General features: G+C 43.6%; 1 long non-coding RNA gene across 1 annotated transcript; it reads left to right on the forward strand.

The window, feature by feature from the left end:
- Positions 1-2,148: 2,148 nt before the first annotated feature.
- LOC135177129 (uncharacterized) lies at positions 2,149-9,906 on the forward strand. The gene is made up of 3 exons (XR_010302931.1): positions 2,149-2,217; positions 9,617-9,687; positions 9,836-9,906. It is a non-coding gene; the product is annotated as an uncharacterized LOC135177129 (long non-coding RNA).
- Positions 9,907-17,498: the final 7,592 nt, after the last annotated feature.

Consider the following 17,498-nt stretch of genomic DNA (forward strand, 5'->3'; position numbering starts at 1 on the left):
ACACTGTACCATGCTCTTCTTGGGCTTGATAGTTACTGGGAAAATGAACTCAGTGTTGCAGAGGTTGTAATGCCTTCCAGCTCTGGCACACTCAGTGTTTTCTATGTGATGCTGCACAATGTGTCTGAAATTCCCATGGGATTCTACACACCACGTCTCACATTCCCATAGGCATGATGCTGATGGAGTAGGAAGGGATAGGAAGTAGAAGCTAGTCCTTGTGCCTGCCCCTTCCTACACAGCCTGGCTTCCTTGCTCTTGGGCCTCTGTGCAACAAGTCTGGTGCCAAGTATTCACTGCTTAACCACAGGGGTAAGCCAGAACATCCTCTTTCTTGTCTTAAACAAGCTATAGGGAGAGCAGAGGGGGAACTCCTTCCCTGAGATGTTCCTGGACACCCTACAATTATATAGAAGCCTTCAGTGTAGGTTTCTCCCAAAGGTATAGTCTGACAGACTGCTCCTATCGAGAAGTCAAGCATTGCTCATGACAAGAGACTTGTCTTCATGCAGTAACTTTGTTCTCCTAAACCTTGATCCCAAAACCACTGAAATCAACAGAGTTCTGAAGTCAATTTCCACTGATTTCTGTGGTCTGCAGATTAGATTTCACTGCCTTTTCAACCTCAAATCTCAACAATTCCTGACTGCCCCACTCTGGCTCTCTTTTTTTCTCTACTGTGGGAAATAAAAGATGCTATTTAACTTGATGAGATCTAAATAATTGGGCACCACGCATGGAAATTACAGCTCGATTGTTATCCCCATTTTGCAGACTGGGGAGCTGTATCTGAAACGATACCTCCAGACTGCAGCAAGGCCAGGAACAAAATATGAGTTTCATCCTGTGATTGTCATAGTGCAAGGAAATATTTCAGCCTCGTTTGCAGTTGCAAATATTTCCAAACATCTTGCCTTATCCTTAGCCCGTTGCAAAATGCAACCGTGAATGGGAAACATTTTGTGTTCATTTTGCTGCTGCTCTCCTCTCCTCTCCTCTCTCCTCTCCTCTCCTCTCCTCTCCTCTCCTCTCCTCTCCTCTCCTCTCCTCTCCTCTCCTCTCCTCTCCTCTCCTCTCCTCTCCTCTCCTCTCCTCTCCTCTCCTCTCCTCTCCTCTCCTCTCCTCTCCTCTCCTCTCCTCTCCTCTCCTCTCCTCTCCTCTCCTCTCCTCTCCTCTCCTCTCCTCTCCTCTCCTCTCCTCTCCTCTCCTCTCCTCTCCTCTCCTCTCCTCTCCTCTCCTCTCCTCTCCTCTCCTCTCCTCTCCTCTCCTCTCCTCTCCTCTCCTCTCCTCTCCTCTCCTCTCCTCTCCTCTCCTCTCCTCTCCTCTCCTCTCCTCTCCTCTCCTCTCCTCTCCTCTCCTCTCCTCTCCTCTCCTCTCCTCTCCTCTCCTCTCCTCTCCTCTCCTCTCCTCTCCTCTCCTCTCCTCTCCTCTCCTCTCCTCTCCTCTCCTCTCCTCTCCTCTCCTCTCCTCTCCTCTCCTCTCCTCTCCTCTCCTCTCCTCTCCTCTCCTCTCCTCTCCTCTCCTCTCCTCTCCTCTCCTCTCCTCTCCTCTCCTCTCCTCTCCTCTCCTCTCCTCTCCTCTCCTCTCCTCTCCTCTCCTCTCCTCTCCTCTCCTCTCCTCTCCTCTCCTCTCCTCTCCTCTCCTCTCCTCTCCTCTCCTCTCCTCTCCTCTCCTCTCCTCTCCTCTCCTCTCCTCTCCTCTCCTCTCCTCTCCTCTCCTCTCCTCTCCTCTCCTCTCCTCTCCTCTCCTCTCCTCTCCTCTCCTCTCCCTTCCCCTTTCTTTCCCTTGTTGGTTGCAGGTATTAATGGTTTGTGAATAAATCAATTATGACTAAAAACATACTAGTAGGTAATTTTTGTCCTGAGCTGGGGGAGCTGCATCGTAGTCGACACTTCGGAATTGTAGTTTTCCGCTATTTGTCAACCGCTGTATTTTTCGGCTCGAAGGTGCCAATGTTTTTGTGTTGTGCAGTAAATTACAGGATGTTTACATGCAATCGGGTATGTGCCTATGGAGGAGAAGACACTGAGAAGCGGGTTTTTCCAGAGGCAGTAGGCAGTTCAGAGGCCCAGAGCCAGTGCAGTAGCTGTTGTCAGGAAGGACTGAGTGGCAGTTCTAATTACCGGTGTCTACGCAGGTTTCTCATAGGAAGATACAAGCTGTCACGACTCCTTGCCAATCACACCAGAACTGACCTAGGGAGAACATCCACTGAAGGTGAGTGTGCATGTCCAATAAATTCAGTCCCCACTGCATTAGCTTATTTTTAGGATTGTCCTGAAAAGACATTCAGCCTGTATCATAAAACCTTCAGCTGAGCAGAAAATATACAGAATGATGATGACTTTAAATTTGGGTTCATGCCCTCTGGGGCCTGAATTCATACTGCTTCGGATACGATTTGATAATGTGCTGAGTGCTGAAGGAACACAGAATCCCTGGATGAGATTATAAAGACAGAGCATTTCTGCAGTGTGGGTGCTTTCTTAATCAAAGGAAGCCAAAGAAATTTTACTCTTAATTTTGCTGCAAATGCTATGCTTAATTGGCAGTGAAACTGTGCTTTGTGTCTAAGGTATTGCTCAGAGAGAGGATGGTTAAAGGCAGAGCCTGAATTTATGTGTGCAATTGATACATGGTTTTCTGATTTACTTTTTTTCCCACCTTCTCCCATTGAATGTATTAGAGGCTTGTTCTTGAACATAGTTTAGACAATACACGTGTCACAAGCAATGATGAATCAAAGAAAGAAAGCATCCAGAAAGGGAAGCTAACTAGACAGGTAGGCCCTCATCAGCATCACATTCTGTTCCGCAGCTACAATAACAGTAATTGAGTCAGACACATGGATTTTAAGTGCCTCTTAAAGAGGAAAGTTAGGGAGAGACACTGTGGAAAGAAAATTATACACTGAAATGTGGCATCTCAGTTTTGCAGCTGCCAACCTTGTTCTGTCAGTAGCCACAGCTGTTGCCTTTTCTTCTAAACTTAGTAGGAGATGGGTGAAACTAAAGACAAGTGGTGCAGGCACTTCAGCTGATAAGGAGGTGTGGGCCTGAGTCCCTGTGTGTCCCTCTGTGTAAGCAAAGGTAACCTTTAATTAGTTTTATATCTTGAGACAGATATTTCATTTGTGTGGACAGAAGGTAACACCATGGACGTGTGCACTCTCAGGATACTCCTTGGCAGCTCTTCTTGCACCAGTTAGGTTTTTTCCTAGTTTTGCTATTTTGTCACTTGTGGTTGGTCCATCTTGGTGAGCAAGCTTCCTAGAGCCAGCTTTCCTAACAGCCAAAGGAGAATATTATTTAAAGTCATTACCATGCACCAGCACATAAAGGGTGGCTAACAAGAGGATGGAGACTCCCTTTTTACAAGGAGTCACATGGAAAAGACAAGAGGCAATGGGCAAAGTTAATCATGGGGATATTCTGACTGGATTCCATAAGAAAATTTTTCCCCATGAGAACAGCCAGACATTGGAACCATATCCCTAGGCAGATGCTGGTTTTGGACAGTTTTAAGACTCAGCTTGACAGGATGCTGGACCATCTCATTTCAAAGATTGGACCAGCTGATCCTTGAGGTCCTTTCCAACCTGGCATTCTCCAATTTGTCCAGTAAAGGACGAAATCTACTCTCTGATTCTGCTGGTGATTGAATATGGTCTTTTAGCATGTGGTCCTCAACCCCCTTGTCAAACCTGCTGGGTTTAAAACGTGGAGTGATGAGAAGTACAGGTTTGTTATCTCAGAACTAGATGTCACTGGTGCCAGTTTGCAGTAAGAGTCTTGCAATATTCTCACTGAATTTGTGTGGGTTGGTTTTTTTTTAAAGTATCTGCTTTGGACAGCATGAGACTTAAGTATGAATATTAACTGATGTATTTTTTTTATCCCTGCCCTTGGGTTTGCAGAAGAAAATGTGAAGACAAGACCTGGCATTCACAGAACCACAGAACCTTAGAGCTTGGACCTCCAGATATCATCCAGTCCAACCTCCCTGCCAAGGGTGTTTTGCACAGAGGTGCATCCAGGTGGGTTTGGAAAGTTTCTAGAGAAGAAGACTCTACAACCTCTTTGGGTAGCCTGTTCCAGGGCTCTGTCACCTTCACTGTAAAGTTTCTCTTCATGTTGAGGTGAAACCTTCTCTGTTTCAGATGTAGCTGTTGCTCCTTGGCTTGTTGCTGCTGACCACCAAAAATAGACTGGCCACATCCACTTGACCCACCCCTCGTGTATTTGTACACACAGATCAGATCTCCTCTGTCTTCTCTTTTCCAGACTAAACAGCCCCAGGATTCCCAGTCTCTCTTGGTAGGGAAGATGCTTAAGTCCCCCAGTCATCCTTGTGGCTCTCCACTGGACTCTTTCCAGCAGGTCCCTGTCTTTCCTCAACTGGAGATCCCAAAACAAAACAATGCAAAACAACTAAGATTGAAACAAACCTCCCATCATTTATGATTTTCAGGAGTTTTGTTGTTGTTGTTGTTGTTGTTTTAAATGTGGTCTTATCCTTAAAATCAAGTTCTCTGCATTTCACTCTGCTGGTTTGGATCACTTTTGAGTGCCTTTCTATGAGAGCCACCAAGCAGTTACCCAAAAGATTTGGAGAGGTGAACAAAATGCAGATGTAGATAGTAGCAGACATGCATCCCCCACCCGAGTCACGTACTGTGAAGTGATTTGGGCCTTGTCATAAGGATATGAAGAGTATTTATGATGCAAAGAACTGCTATTCATGGAATTCTTGAATTGGTTTGATTGGGCAGGGAGAAATTTAATGACGTTCAACAAGGACAAGTGTAGAGTCTTGCAACTGGAAAAGAACAACCCCAAGCATCAGTATAGGCTGGGAACTGACCTGTTGCAGAGCACTGAAGGGGAAAAGGACCTGGGGGTCCTAGTGGATGGGAGGTTGACCACGAGCCAGCAACGTGCTCTGGTGGCCAGAAGGGCCAATGCCATTCTGGGGCATATTAGAAGGGCTGTGGTTAGTAGTTCAAGAGAGATTCTCCTCACCCCTCTACTCTGACCTGGTGAGGCTGCATCTGGAGTACTGTGTCTGGACCCTGCAGTTCATAAAGGACATAGAAGTGCTTGAGTGAGTCCAGCACAGAGTCACAAAGGTGATGAAGGGAATGGAAGATCTCTCTTATGAGGAGAGACTGATGGAGCAGAGGCTTGGAACTTGGAGAGGAGGAGACTGAGAGGTGAGCTTATTTATGTTTATAAATATGAGAAGTGTGAGTGCCCAAGGGATGGAGCCAGGCTCTGCTAGGTGATGCCCAATGACAGGCCAAGGGGCAGTGGGTAGAAGTTGAGGCATAGGAAGTTCCTTGGAAACATGAGGAGGATTTTTCCCTGTGACAAAGAGTGACAGAACACTGGAATAGGCTGCCAAAGGGGGTTGTGGAGTGTCCCTCTCTGGAGATATTCAGAACGTGCCTAGATGTGTTCCTGTATGATCTGGTCTAGGTGATCCTGCTGTGGCAGGGGGGGTCAGACTGGATGAGCTTTCAATGTCCCTTCCGGGCCCTGACATTCAGTGGTTTTGTGACCTTTAAGGTTTGAGTCCAACCCTTTGATGTAGCATTGGAGGACTCTGTGAGATCACCAGACCTGGTGTTTTTTTGACCTGGAAGAAACAATCCTGGGGAAGAGTTGCCTGATGAATGTCTCTCAGCTCAGAGGGATGAAGTTGACTTCTTTCAACATGGAAGCTGGGACTGATTTAACATGGAGTATGCATACTCAGGAGAGAAGTGGGAAAATAACCTAGATGACAATGTAGATATGGCCTGTGCTTACCTTATGGGTGAGCTTCACCAGGGTATAAAGTATTCTCTGCACCAAGCAGGATAATGCTCATTGATACTGAGCTGTTGTGTAAGCCACTGACTGTGAAGGAAAGAAAGTCTTAAGGAAAGAGAGGAAATGTGGATTTTTGTGTCATATACAGAAAATTTGGCCTAGCCTGCATGCCAGATGATATCCTTCCATCTGGTGAAGCTGAAGATGTTGAGACCAAGGACAGAAGGCAGAGGACCATACCCCAGTTAGATCTAGGCACAGTGTATAGTTGAATAAAATAAAATATTCCTTAAGAAATGATTGATGAAGACTCCAGCTCATAACTCCTGGGGTAATTTTGTCACTTTTATCTTCAGGGTGGAGATCCCTACATGCCAGGCTGCATTCCTTCATAGCATCTGAATCATTCTTATTGTCTCCACAAGCTGAAAATGAGAAACAGACTGGCAGGAAAGTTAAAATTATCAAGGTGGAAAGAGCAGGGAATAGCCTCATTTTCTTTCTTTCTTTCTTTTTTTTTTCCAGATTAAAAGTTCCTGTTGCAATTCTCTCCCTCCACCACCCCCCCCCCCCCCCCCCCCCCCCAACAATAATAGACTGAATTTTATGATTATTTCAAACAAGACAGGACTCTCCTATATTTTTAAGAGAAATAAGAGCACCTGAAAAAAACGTGCCTTCTGTATCCAGCCTGGCTTTCTGTGAGCTGCATGGGGAAGAAATATTTCCAAGGCACCAGTGGTTGCCATATCCTGTATGCAAAAAGATTCCATAAATGTCTGAAAACAGATGGAATGCAACTTTGGAAGAATAAATGGATTTTTAATTTTATGAACATTTTGGATTCCATCTGGTTGAAGTAACTGAGTGACCTAGTAGAACACTTTCTACCTTTCTGGTTAATGGATAGAAAAGAGCTTGTATTGCTATTGACTCCAGTGCTACAGGGGGGGTTTCTCATACATTTGCTTACTTTTAAGTCTTTTGAATGCAAGGCAAGGGACACCTCACAAACTCCATCCTGGATATTGGCTCTAAATGCTGGTCCTCTCTTGACTTGGCCTTGCCAAAATGGAGTAAAGAGGTCACATACTGTCTACACCACCTGTCTAAGCCCACCTGGCAGTAGTGGGAGCCTAGAGATAAAATAGCAATGGGCCCTCTTGGGAGCTCCCTGGGATGTAGCAAGAAAAGCATGTGCAGGAGGTCTAGGAAGGTTCTTCTCTCCCTCTACTCTGACCTAGTGAGATCACACCTGGAATACTGTGTCCAGTTTTGGGCTCCCCAATTCAAGAGAGACAGGGACCTGCTGGAAAGAGTCCAGCGGAGAGCCATGAGGATGACTGGGGGACTTGAGCATCTCTCCTACCAAGAGAGACTGAGAAACCTGGGGCTGTTTAGTTTGGAGAACAGAAGGCTCAGAGCAGATCTGATCTGTGTGTACAAATATCTGAGGGGGTGGATGTTGAGTGGATGTGGCCAATCTCTTTTGGGTGATCAGCAGCAATAAGCCAAGGAGCAACAGCTACATCTGGAACAGAGAAAGTTTCACCTCAACATGAAGAGAAACTTCTTTACAGTGAAGGTGACAGAGCCCTGGAGCAGGCTGCCCAAAGAGGTTGTGGAGTCTCCTTCTCTGGAGACTTTCCAAACCCACCTGGATGCATTCCTGTGTGAACTACCCTGAGTGATCCTGTCTTGGCAGGGAGGTTGGACTGGATGATGTCTGGAGGTCCAAGCTCTAAAGTTCTGTGATTCTGTGAAAATACTTTATACTTATCCCTGTTTAATTTTCTTTTTTTTCCTGATGGAATTGACACATCTTAAAAAAAAAAATGTAGTTTCTAACTTTGTGTCTTGTTTAAAGACAAAGGATAAGGAGTAGCTTTGTCTACAGGTACCAAGAAGGTGGATTATTTCTGTTTTCTGGGATGTGTTTTATTGTTACTGCAATTTAGAACATTGTTAAACAAATTTAGAAGGTTGTTAAACAAATAAAGGTAAATGCCTGTGATTTCTTTTTTTAAACAGGAAATGAGCATCTCTCTGTAAATAGGAAATAACTGTAACTCACAAGAAAAAAGTCATAAAGCATACTACTCTACAGGAAAAAACTTGGAAGACCTAGGTTTATGGAGAAAACACTGATTTTGAGCCTGCCCCAGTGAAAGCTAAACCCCAAATCTGTTCAGTCGAGAGAGAGAAGATAGGTTTTTTGAGTGGCTAATATTAAGCCACTACTTACTGCATGCACTGTTGATGAAACCGATTATTTATGATTGCCATTCCAAACGTTCTACTGAGAATAACTCTTTCTGTGCTGAGAAGTTCATAAGCAACAGTTAGTAGGATGTTGACAATGTGTTTCATATTACTTTTCATATTTTTTTGGCACTTTGGAACATTTCTCAGGGTTCTCGGTATGAATATGGATGAAACATTCCAAAGAATGGGGAATAACAACAACTTTTTTTTTTCCCTTGTTATTATTATTATTATTAAGGGCTGGTAGTGAGAATGTTTTCCACTTCTGGAAGAGAGAATAGTTGTGTTTCATTAAAAGCCTGTTGCATTTTGGGATCACAAATTTCTATCTAGCACAAAGCCTGAAAACATGAAAAGATTTCCCTTTTGCCTGACACGTTACTGCTATATAAGAAGTGTGTCTGCTCAGCCCTTAATAGGACAAAATCTAGCATTTCCACTGCAAATGACTTCTTTTTTTTTTTTTTTAATATGAATCTCTGGTCACTGTAACCCCATAATTCAGTCAGCTTGTTTCTTCTCCCTGAAATTTGTGATTCTGAACTTCTGACGGCTGGCAGGAGCACACACTGATGATGCCAGCACAGCTCTGGACAGAGTGCAGTTATGTTTTGAGCCTCTTTTTGCTGGGATCCTGTAACGAGCTTGCCTTGTATGGCATTGATACAATTGGATTCCCTTTAGCATTATACACTTCTGTAATTGCATTACTGTCTCTGAAGACATTTTGCCCCCATAAATGATTAAAACTCCTGTTACACAAATTTGGACTTGGGAGACATATTTAAACCTCCTTATAGGGATGTTGGTGGCTGAAAGCCTCCCTGGCTTCAGGATTTGCTGCTTTGTGATTTTCCAAGAGTTTCGAGTTTGTGAAAGTGAAGTCTGTGTTATGCTAATGGCACTGATCACAAAGTCTCTCATTTGTATAATTGAGAAAATTACCAATATAATGAAAACAGCTCCGTCTAAATAACTTCTCTATCCAGGGTTAATAAAACAGGATCTGCCCTCGGAGACCTGGAATTTCTCTGCAAACGCTTTTAGTTAACCAAAGCATTTTGTGTACCTACAGTAAATGTGATATTTATTTTTTCATTATTCATGAAACAACTTTAATGTCACTGCTGATTTTCCTGGTAGAACGTTCAGCTCCAACACACCCGAGCTCACGCTGAGTTGTAGTTGAAGATGTCACTCACGATAAACATGAGCTGCTGAGACAATAGGATGGCAGAAGGTGAAGAATCTCTTTTCTTGTGCAAGGACGTGCATGTGTCTCTCTCATTGTGTGAGAGGGGGAGAAAGAGAGAGATTGGATTGTGTTTACAAGATTCATTCGCGACACAGCAGGCAGTAGTCACATTGTAATATTCACCTTAACACAGATAATTTGATTTTCAGCCTGGTTATCATGCATTTTGACATAACGATACATGAAAATATATGCTTTAGCAGTGCATTTTAAACAAGGTTGCACACTTTAAGTCAGAATATATTAAAGGTGAGTGCTGATTTTTTTTTTGTTGTTGTTGCAGTTGCAGAAGTCCTGGAAAGCATCGCTCAGCCTACATCACAAAATCACTCAGGGGAAGGCCAGTTGGTATGGGTAAGTCTGTTTCTTGGGTGGGTGTGGGGTGGCCTTCCCCAAATTTACCATCTCTAAAGCTGTACAAGTTTTTTTCCCATTTGAGAGCCTCAGGTGCTAATGGAATTTCTTCTCTAAATTGCATGTTGTCTCCTGAGTGGAAAATCAGGAGTCAGAAAGTCCTGCAGCATTTCTGCCCTTTAGGCTGAGATGAAAATGAACTGCCTGGTCATAGGATGAATGTTGTCTTGGGTCACCATCAAGATCTTGACCTGCCTAACTGATGTGACACAGGGAAAGAGGTATGTTAATGCTCATCAAGAGCACAGCCTTATTACTGCATCCTGGGGCAGCCTGAGAGATAAGGGGATCTATCAGCAATTTAATTATAGTCATAAGACACTGGCCTTCATGGAAGGCAAAAAGGGATCTGCTGTTTGCACTGTGAAATTTCAAGCTCAACTTCAATCTGAAGAGCGTGGATGTGGTTGGGCATCATTTTGTGAACCACCTACTATACATCTGCAACAACAAAAAAACCCCAGCAGGCATCATTCTTCTGAAGTTAATAGATTTGAGTGTTCTTATGCCAATAGGGTATTTGGCCCAAATCCAGATGGAATCTTTGCAGTATCACACCTCTGAATCTTCAGAGTCATTAGTATTGAGGCTGTATGGTACCCAAGGTAATTATCCATTAGTGCTTGAGCCTGGCCCAGGAATTATTCCACAAGATGTTGCCTCATTAGTGTAATATAATGAAAAAACAAAACAAAACAAACAAACATACAAAAAAACCCAGAAACAAGCTAGGAACTAGGGAAAATAAGGGTGCTAAAAGGAGAAGAGCGTGAAGAAAATAAACACAGCAGGGTGAGGTCCTCCGATGGTGTAAATTAGTATCACCTTCCATGAGGCTCTGCCAGTTAATCTGGCCCATGATTATTAGGAAAGTATGTTGTTGATATGCTCTATAATGGCTTCCATTACCAGCCCATGCTTAAAGAAGCAGCTGGTGAAAGTTATGTTTATGTTCCACAGATGGATTGGCAATGGCAGACACATAGCTCTGTGTCTGGTAAACAGGTGTTTGACTTTATGTGTGCTAGCTAGCCAGAAGAAGTCAGATTCTTGGTGAGGGATGTAGGCAAAGGAGATCCATATAGCTGTTGAAAAGGAAAAAAACAATTCTTTCAGGTTGCACTTTATCTTTCCAAATGGGGAGTAGTGTCCTGAAATGAATCCTGCATTTTATCAGCAGCTACTAAAGGACCAGGAAGAAAAAATAGCAGAGGGTCAAAAATCTCCAAACTGATGGGGATACTCAAATGAAGCAGACTCACCTTCTTCCTTTCTTCCTTGTTTTTGTGGGAAAAGGAAGCACTTTGGCTTCAGACAAAGTGAAAAGTGCCTATAACAGAGTCAAGGCTTCCCAAGCCGAAGGAGCAGCTTTGCCAGATGTTGCAGTGCAGAAACAGGACTAGCTGAAATTCCAGCAGAGTTTAGCTCTTCCTTTGCTAGGAGGTGAGAATATAATCCTCTGTTTAATAAGAAACGTTTTGCAAACCAATTCCAACACCTGTAAATGTAACACTTTTAGGTGCACAGCCAACGCAGAAGGAACAATTGCTTTTCAGCTCACTCAGAATGAACCATTTGTTTTGATTGTGTTTATTAATTTCTGAATGCTCACTAAACCAAAAAGCAGCTGGAATCTTTTTCTGGTCTCTGGATGGCAAACCCTTCTAGATAGAGGAATGGCAACATGTAAATACCTGGGTGAATATCTTTCAGAATAAAACTGCTGAAACTCTGAGGTTTAGGGACTATTTTCACAAGTACCCAGCAGTAGGCTGAATACTCATTAATAACTAATACAATGGGTCTGTGAATCATAGTGATCCAGATTCAGTACTTCTAGTTTCAAATCAGATTACTATATTACTTCTTTGACCAGCTCTAGGGAAAGCTCCTTAGTATGCAAAGTAAAGAAGTAGCCTAGGGAAAGAGAGCAGGCTAGCATCATTTGCCTAAAACTTTCCCCACTGTTACCAGGTGTTAATCCTTCTGGCCGAAGATTAAATGCATCCCACCAAGTCCCTAAAACTAGTGACCAAGGCAGGCACAAGCAGTTCTCCAACACAAGACATAACCCAGGGAGTAGGAAGGGCAGCTGAGAAGGCTGAAGAACCTGGGGTAGGTCTGAAGAGACATCCATCCTCAGCATTGTTCACTCGTTATCACATCTCCTTTATTGAACGTGCTGCAAGGGGCAGCTTTGGACTTGGTGCGTTGTGTGGGGAAGGTAGCTGTTTAAATGAAGTGCGAGCAGTGCCTGTTTTCAAGCTTCTGTTGTAGATGTAATATATGAAGGAATAGCTAAAGCAGCAGGTGTTGTCAAAAATTTATGGAGGAGCAGCAAGCCCAGGCAGCAGCCCCACAGGAAGAGCAGCGACAGTTACTGCAGCAGATGGTCTGAAGAATTATGAACATGAGACCTATCTCTAGCTGCCCTTATAACCCAGTCCTCTTTGAGCAGGAACCAGCAAGATATTGACTGCAGGCCTACATGGTCAACTTGAGCAGTGTGACTGATGGCAGTCAGGGCACCCAGCCATTCTAGAGCCATGCTGAACAAGCCTGTCCCGGGCTGTGTGCATTGATCTCTGAGCAGTGGTACTGGTGCCGACTAGGAGAGGTACATCTTGAACCAGTTGGGAATCCCAGAATAGAAGTACTGATAAAGGCTCATGGAGGAATTTAACTACCCAGACATCTGTTGAGTAACAAATACAGCTGAACATGCATCATCGCAGAGTTTCCTAAATTATAGCGAAGACAACTTTACGACGCAGAAAGTAGCGACTCCTGAGGAGAAGCCATCCTGGATCTACAGGAGTATATTAATGAAATTTGCAGATGAAACTTTGCAAGTGCATTAAAAATACGGCAGCACAGGGGATTAGAATTTACTTCAGCAGAGCATCACATGTGTGTCGAGTGGTCTGTCCTCCTCACCCATTTATTCGTTTTTATTGTTTCACAAGTAAACAAAAGGTCAAGACTAGCTTCTCCTGTCTTTAAACCTGTTTGCATCATCCATGGATACCAGACTTGTGAGATCTATAGACTCTTAGCTAATATACTTAGCTACTTGGACAACACAGCATTCATGACAGAGACCAAGAGAATTAGAAAACAGAGTAGATAACAACACAGTGCCAGTTCCTTTAAATGGGCAAGTGCATACCCTTGCAAAATCACAGAATCACAGAAGCATTCAGGTTGGAAAAGCCCCTCAGGATCGCCAAGTCCAATTCATATCCCTACTCTGCAGGGTTCACCCCTAAACCGTATTCCCAGGCACGACATCCAAACAACCTTTCAACACATGCAGAGTTGGTGACTCCACCACTTCCCTGGGCAGCATATTCCAATGCCTGAACACTCCTGCTGGGAATTTTTTTTTCCTAATATCCAATCTAAACCTCCCCAGCCACAGTTTGAGGCCATTCCCTCTTGTTCTATCACTGTTTATCTGTGAGAAGAGACCAGTACCAACCTCTCCACAACCTCCTTTCAGGTAGACAGCCATGAGGTCTCCCGTCAGCCTCCTCTTTTTCACACTAACCATCCGCAACTCCTTCAGTTGTTCCTCATCAGATTTATTCTCCAGGCCCTTCCCAGCTTCCTTGCACTCCTCTGCACTGGCTCCAGCATCTCCACATCCTCCTTGTATTGAGGTGCCCAAAGCTGAACACAATACTTGAGGTGTGGGCTGGTCTGAGCAGAGTCCAAGGGGATAATCCCCTCCCTGCTCCTGCTGGACACAGCATTTCTAAGTTGAGAAAGAACTCATTCAAAACAAATGTTGAAGGGGATGAGGAACCTCAAGAAGCAGAACTATTGAAAAGATAATAATGAGCTGCAAATAAGGCATGAGTTTTCAATAAGGTCCAATAGCAAAGGAGGCCTATAAAAGTTTGGAGTACAAAGAAAGAGATATTACATCACAGGGTAAAGTTCAAGTAGGGATTTTTATTACTACCCCTGGCTGGTTTCAGCAGACATAAAATAGACTAACACACTGAAACAAGCAACACAAAGGTTACACTGATTGTAATGATGAACTGACAGGAAGACTTAGGAATTTTTGAAATGTCTTCTAGAAGCCTTGATTTATGATGGTACCCACTGGAAGGGAAGGGAAGGGAAGGGAAGGGAAGGGAAGGGAAGGGAAGGGAAGGGAAGGGAAGGGAAGGGAAGGGAAGGGAAGGGAAGGGAAGGGAAGGGAAGGGAAGGGAAGGGAAGGGAAGGGAAGGGAAGGGAAGGGAAGGGAAGGGAAGGGAAGGGAAGGGAAGGGAAGGGAAGGGAAGGGAAGGGAAGGGAAGGGAAGGGAAGGGAAGGGAAGGGAAGGGAAGGGAAGGGAAGGGAAGGGAAGGGAAGGGAAAAAGGCCCCCCAAAAAATGTATCATTCTCCTGAAAGAAGGGCATCTGTGAAATCTTTGGGGGAAAAATTCTCACATAAATCAGCTAATCTTTGCTAGCCTTAAAGAAAAAGGAGCCCTCGGTGAATCCAACTTCATTCCTTAGATTCAGTACAGGGATAATACCAGGTTTATTCTTTAATGATTCATTTCCTTACATCTGGAGAATGTGTCTTTTAAAAATTTAGAAGGGGAAAAAACCCAAGGGTTTGGTTTGTTGTTTTTTTTTCCTCTCTCTTGCCAAGTTTTAATTTGATGCATTTCTCCATTACAGTTCCGTCCCAGTGTTTATTGTCTCAAAGACCACGCAGCAAAACCTTTTCCTCATCTCTTCCAGAAGGTAAGATTTCAGTTTACATTTGTAAGAGTGAAGTAATGATCATCTCAATGGGATGGAAAACTTAATATTCCTGCTGCTAAAAAGTTAATGCTTTACGATAAAATATGCCTGTGTTATAAATATTTCCAGCAGAGAACAAAACTTTTCAGTTGTCTGCATTAGTCTGCTATAGGTTGCATAGAGATATAAATCTACCTCCAGAAGAGATTCCAGTTAGGCATTGCATTAAAACTGTTATCAAATAATTCCAATCAAAAGCTTTCTCAGCTTGTAATGCTTATAACATTAATGGTCTTAAGGTTTTTTGAAGAGTTTAAACTCCTCAAAGCATCACCTAAACAGGCACCAAGGGGTCAGGGAATGTTCAGCTCTCTGATGAGAAAGAACCAAAAGCTCTTTTTAATCTTAACATTCAATTTCAGTACACATACAGCCAAAAAAAAGAAAACCAACAAATAATCTCAGGAAGACTGATCTCAGTCCAGACACAAGTAGTAGTGGAAGATGTTTTTTTGTCAAAGGTGCAGTCTAAGAACTACCCTTGCAAGCAAGGAATTTGGAAGGAGATGAAAAAAAAATGGATGAGAATCCCTCTACAGTTATTGCTTCTGTCTGAATTCCAGTTCGAGTTGGATTCAGACAGAGATTGAAGACAAGCATGCCATCAACAAGATAACTGCAACAGTATACAAACCACTGCTAATGAACTCTCTTTTGTGTGTCCAGGGAGCTCTTCTAAAGCAAGCCTACTGACACCCACCTGAAGGCTCTCCTTGCTTCAGGCTGGATGGATTTGCTTGCTGTTCTTGCTCAAAATTAATTTGTAATCTACAAAACCAGTCTTCTATTAAGAGACAGAAACAAAACCTAAGGGTAAAAGAAACAGTGACAGAATCTCTATCAACCTGAAACATCAGTTTTTCTGTCTGGTGCACTCGAGCTGGCACACACAGTCACTGAGCTGAGTCTCTTCAAGGGTTCAGCACTGCAGTAGAAGCAAAGGACAGTAACAAAAGTCACTTGTGGATGCCAATTTCTAGGAGGGAAGGTGTAAAAGGCTCTGAACCATCCCTGAGCAAGGTTATTAAGAGTGCTTAGCTGAAACTCTTTTGCTGGTGCATTGACACATGCCCTCCACTTCAGCAAGGACAGATTACAGTGATTTGCCAATGATCTTGTGGCTGCAAAATGCAGGAAGGTATTTTAATTGCATTTCCCACTGCGATCAGTTCTGTTGCCTTATTTTGTAGCTGAAATCTTGTTGGAATGCTTTAAATAGAGCAAAGACTCCATCAGCTCTTTTGCCCCTTTGCCCTTTCTCTTCCCCAACCCAAGTTGTTTGAATGGAAATGCTGCTCTTATCCAAAAGGCATTTTGCCTAGAAAGTGGCTGGAGATGAGCAATGCCAGTAGGAGCTCTTCATAATTATCAGCTGGGCTTTTCTCACTCGTTGTACATGTCCCAGAGGAAGTACACAGACAAATTTGTACCAAGTTTTGAAATGGAGTGGCATGAACTGGCTCAAAGCCACCAATGTGATGATGTGCCCTAACTGAAGTTTCTGAGCTGCACAAAACCCTCTCCATTATATGTCAATCAGCAGGTTAGTAATCAGTGGGATACACATTCTGAGGTGGGGTTGCTTCCATAAAAGGCAGAAAAAACCTTTTTATCACATTTTGCCTTGTGATCAGGTCTGAAGCCTTACCAGCAGATTAAATTCCATCTTGATCTTATTTGCATTAGTGCAAAGATGATTAAACTATTTGCTTTCTTCTTGCTCTTCACTCATATATACTCACCTTGAGTAGTAATGAATGTCTGCAACTTGGTAACTTGCTTCATCCATGTTAGTGGCCCATCATGTGGAGGTACAAACATGGTTTTCCTCAGGTCTCTGAAGAGCTTTTTGAGAGATGTAGCCCCTTCACTTGCATCTCCTGCACTGCCTCATGGAACAGCTTACTTCTTTCTATCAAATAAGACCAGCACTTCTATTAACTGCCCTAGTTTGACACCACTTCTGCAAAGTCACAAAGGCATATTTAATATCAGATAGCAGTCCCCAGGAAATGTTTGTGTAGAAGCAGTACTTGAATTTATGCTGAGGAAGAGGAGCAGGAGTGGAAACATGGGTTGATTAGCTGCCCTTGGTTAGATTTGATCTAGTTCCTATCTTGTGCTAATCCACCCCAGACTCTTGGCGGTAAGATCCAAAGCAGCATAAAGCAGATAACAGGAGAAGGTAGAGGGGGCTGGTCAGGGGTGTTTGTAAATAAATCTGGAACGTGGGATCTGCAGCCTGCTTGGTTATGGTTTTGTGAAAACACAATTACAGCAGAAAATGAAAGCAGGCTGTGCAATGAAAACAAGAGGAATGCCATCACCCAGGTTGGCTTGTACTGCAAACCACCCTGGTCAATCATCTGAGATGAATGGAGGTATCCGCTGAATAACCTCACTTTGCAACTTTTATGTGAAGGCTTGATAAATGAAGTCAGGGAGAGGTACAAGAAAGTGATTAAAACCAGCCTGTGCAAAAGGCAATGATAACCTCCCTGAGCTTGGAACTTTTTTCCCCTTCTGCCTGAGTTTGTTGGATAATTAACCCTTTCGTCCTTCAGTCTCTGTATGCAAACGTTGGTATGTTCATACAAAGCAGCTGTCCCTTGACAGGCAATTAGTCACTGGTAATAAATTGGACTCAGTGGCAAGGCCATACACTTCCAACAGGGATGCTTGCAGCCAGGTGCTGTTATCTGGAGTTTTGTATTGGCCTTGCTGCCCAGTAGCTCACTTAAGCGTCTCCATTTGGGCACTCTCTGGAAGAACATGCCCCAGGCCACACTAGCCAAATAGGGGATGCCAATCTCTTTGCATTGTGGGCTTCAGTGGGATTTAGATTGGATATTAGGAAACATTTCTTCACCAAAAGAACTGTCAAGCACTGGAACAAGCTGACATGGGAAGTGGTGAAGTCACCATCCCTGGAGGTATTTAAGAGA

This window comes from Pogoniulus pusillus, chromosome 7 (assembly GCF_015220805.1).
Source record: "Pogoniulus pusillus isolate bPogPus1 chromosome 7, bPogPus1.pri, whole genome shotgun sequence".
Taxonomy (NCBI): Eukaryota; Metazoa; Chordata; class Aves; order Piciformes; family Lybiidae; genus Pogoniulus; species Pogoniulus pusillus.